The sequence below is a fragment of the Suricata suricatta genome, chromosome 3 (genome assembly GCF_006229205.1).
Source record: "Suricata suricatta isolate VVHF042 chromosome 3, meerkat_22Aug2017_6uvM2_HiC, whole genome shotgun sequence".
NCBI classification, from domain to species: Eukaryota; Metazoa; Chordata; class Mammalia; order Carnivora; family Herpestidae; genus Suricata; species Suricata suricatta.
This window is the reverse complement of record NC_043702.1, coordinates 56,148,570-56,152,098: the sequence shown is the minus strand read 5'-3', so window position 1 is coordinate 56,152,098 and position 3,529 is coordinate 56,148,570. Positions and strand designations below refer to the sequence as shown.

The following is a 3,529-nucleotide window of genomic DNA, read 5'->3' as shown; positions in this document are numbered from 1 at the left end:
AAGGGAAGTGTTTTATAATCCTATGATCTGGTTTCAGCCTTTTAGTGTGCCTGTGCTTTTGGACTGTGAACCTCAACTGTGCTTCTAGTCCTCTTCCCCTCATACCCTTAAGTGAGACAGGATGGCTAGGGGAGGCCGGAGGTGGGTCTTTCCCTTCTCTCAGGCTGGTTAGTTAGGCTCTGATAAAACACCAGCAGGTTAAGCTGTGATTAAATAGTATCTTCTGAAGGCAGACCTTGTTAAGAATAGAATGCTCTGATATATTTTTAAATGGTTTCTTTTCCTCTTCCCCTGCCAAAAACATGGTGCGGAAGGAGAAGGGTGGATTTTTCTGATATTTACTGTGAGAACGTGATAGAGATCCAGGAATTAAAACTCACAGAAGTGTGGAGTCCCCAGTGATTGAGTCCTCCTGGAGTTTTTAACTCTCAGAATTATCCACATTGAATGCCCAGTAATTCGTAAATTACTGTTCAGGTTTCCCTACCCTGGCACTGGTTTACACAAAGTTTGTTGCCCAAGTAAGTTGTGGTTCTCTGTATTTGCCTGTTGATCTCTCCAATTTGGGGAGCAACATTTTGCCCTGTGACCTCACTTCTCTTTTGGATCTAAGAAGAGTTGTTGATTTTTCAGTTTGTTCAGCTTTTTATTTGTTGTTAACTTGGAGTGACAACTTTCAAGTTTCTTACAAGCCGGACTGGAAACCAGAAGTGTTTTATTTACCTTTTCATCACTGAAATATGAAAGACTCAGTGATTCTGTGTGAATCGTTGCTAAGCTTCTTCTAGCAGTTCCCATCTGTTTTCCTGGTTCTATTATTTCACTGGGGCTCACAGAGGTTACATGTCAATGGACTACATGTTCTATTGACAGAATGTGCTCTAGTGTATATGAAAAGTATGAAAATATGAACAAGTAGAGTGGCTTGATCAGTCTTACCCTTTCTAATGAGAGTGTCCCAATCTGTCATTCAGTCACCTTACCACTCTTACCTTTGGTTCCTAATCTGACCCCTCTTCCATTCCAAGATGTAACCCAAAAGTTCTCATTAGCTTATTTTAGTTTTACAGATTTTTTTTTGGTCTTTTCACCATACTTAAAGTTTTGCACACTCTTTTATGGACCCTGATTGTACCTTTTGTGGTGAGCACTTTATAGATTTTAAATACTTGTTGCTCTACATCTTTTGTTTTTCCGGTGATATAATCTGTTGGACTGTGGTTAGGCTGAGGATTCAAATAAATGTCTCTTTTGCCCTTAATCTTTCAGTTCCTTATATTTCACATGTCTTTTCTTGTGAGTGGGCTCAAACTCCTGACTTTCTGTATTTCTTAATTTTTTCCCTTAGCCTTTTACTGTATATGGGAATTCTGATCAAATCAATGTCGATTAGCCTTCCACATAAGGAAGCATTTATTTGAGGTTTAACATGAAATAATACAAATAAAATTTATATAAACACAAATCCACATCAAGTTATAATACAGCAAAAGACAAAGTAAAAATAAAGAAACCTAATTGGTGGCTATATACAGTTGGACTCAGGGTGTCTTGTACACTAGAAAATCTTTTACAAAATGGTCATCTTAGATCAACAAAAGATCAATCTTTAATGTCATCCTGCAAGATAGGTTACTTTAGTGATCTCTATAGGATAACACTTTCTGGTGTATCCCTTGCACTCTGCCTGTAACATGAGATAGATATGGTCTGGGTGACACACAGCCTGCCGTGACATTCCTACTGTTTTCTCCAACATCCTCCTATGGCTGGTAATTGTTTTGGTGATTGCTGCCCACTTGAGATACCTTGCCATAAGTGCACTGTTGGCTACTGTAGTCTACATATCCCTGTCCATATCCATAGTTCCCATAGGTATGCCCAATATTATCATAGCCACCATAGCCACTATAGTTTTGAGACCACCAATTATACCACTACTGTAATTTCCATATCCTTGATCATAATAGTTATTAAATCTTGGCTCCTGTTTCAGCCCCAGCCTCATCTATGACCCCTAGTACCACCTCATCCACCAGCTATAGTACCTCTTCCTCCTTTTTGTTGTTGCTGTTACTGCCTATATACCTCTTTGGGTTGTTGAACTTTGATTTCACACTTCCCAGAACCAATTTATTGTAATCTGTTACAATCTGTTTTCTAACAATTTCTTTACTGGCTTTTCAGCTGTATATGTGATAAAACAAAATCCTCTTCTTTCATTTGTTTTTGGGTCCATGGGAAATTCAATTTTTTCAATCTCTCCAAACTCTTTAGTTTGTTCTTCATGCCTGGGTGGCTCAGTTGGTTAGGTGTCCGACTTTGGCTAAGTCATGATCTTGTGGTTTGTTAGTTTGAGCCCTGCATCTGGTCTGTGCTGACAGCTCAGAGCCTGGAGTCTGCTTCGGATTCTGTGTTTTCCTCTCTCTCTCTGCCCTTCCCATGCTCGTGCTCTGTCTCTGTCTCAAAAATAAAATAAAACATAAAAACAATTTTAACTTTTTCTTTAGAAGTATCTGGGCTCAATACACCCACCAAAACCTTTTTGGGGGCTGTTCTTCCCTTTTAGAGCTTTGGCCCTATCAATTTGCCATCCAGTTTGTGTTCTTTCAGTTCCAGTACCCACCATCCTGACTTTTGCTTGCATTGATCTCGGGTCCTTCTGTGAATTCCTTGATGTTGCTGTACTTGTTCATGTCCTCCATGGTGGTGGAATAAGTGGGAGGAGGGCTGGGGGGAAGGGAGGGTGCTGGAGTGCAGTCCAGGCCCGGCAGCAGCTACAGCAGAGCATTGTAAGGAGCTGGACTTAAAATGGTGGCTGAAGAGCTAGCCTCACATATTAATTCTCTTTTCAAGGACATTCTTCTCACTGCCACTTTGTACCTTACCACTTCATGCCTTATCTTCCATCTAGTCTAACTCCTTTCAGTATCTCCCCATTCCATATTATTTTTCCTGTGACAATGGAATACTTCTTAAAAAACTCAAGTAACAGAAAACTCAAGACAGATTTAAGCAATGAAAGTGGTTCATTGGCTATTAAGACTAAAAAGACCAAAGTAGGATAGGCTACAGGGTTGGCTTGATTTAGTAGTCCAACCATGTCATCAAAGACCTGGCTTCTTTACCTTTATCTGTTCTGCCTTCAGTCTTGTCAGTATCATTCCAAACCTGGCTTCTCTCAAAAAACAAATGAACTAACTAACTAGCCAAATCCAGAAATCCAAGTTTTATGTCTATATACCACGTTGCCCAGAAAGGGAGACTGTCCTCTTATTGGCTCTTCCAGAGTCAGAAGGTTGCTTTCCTAGACGCTCCATTACTACAATGGACAAATTTAGTTCAGATGTATTTCCTGAACCTCCCTCTATGCTGGAGAAATGGCATGCACTATGTGGCTTAGGTATAGGTTACCTGAACTGACCCTGGCACGATGGGGAATGAATGACCTGATGAATTTAGATTAATCGGAGACTACTCCTAGAGCCAGGAGTTCAACTGGCTTCTCCCTAAACATGTGAGAGAAATT

The 3,529-nt window shown here is 40.2% G+C and overlaps 1 pseudogene; it reads right to left on the bottom strand.

Annotated features, from left to right (window-relative positions):
* Positions 1-1,763: 1,763 nt before the first annotated feature.
* Positions 1,764-2,705, bottom strand: LOC115287702 (annotated as a pseudogene).
* Positions 2,706-3,529: the final 824 nt, after the last annotated feature.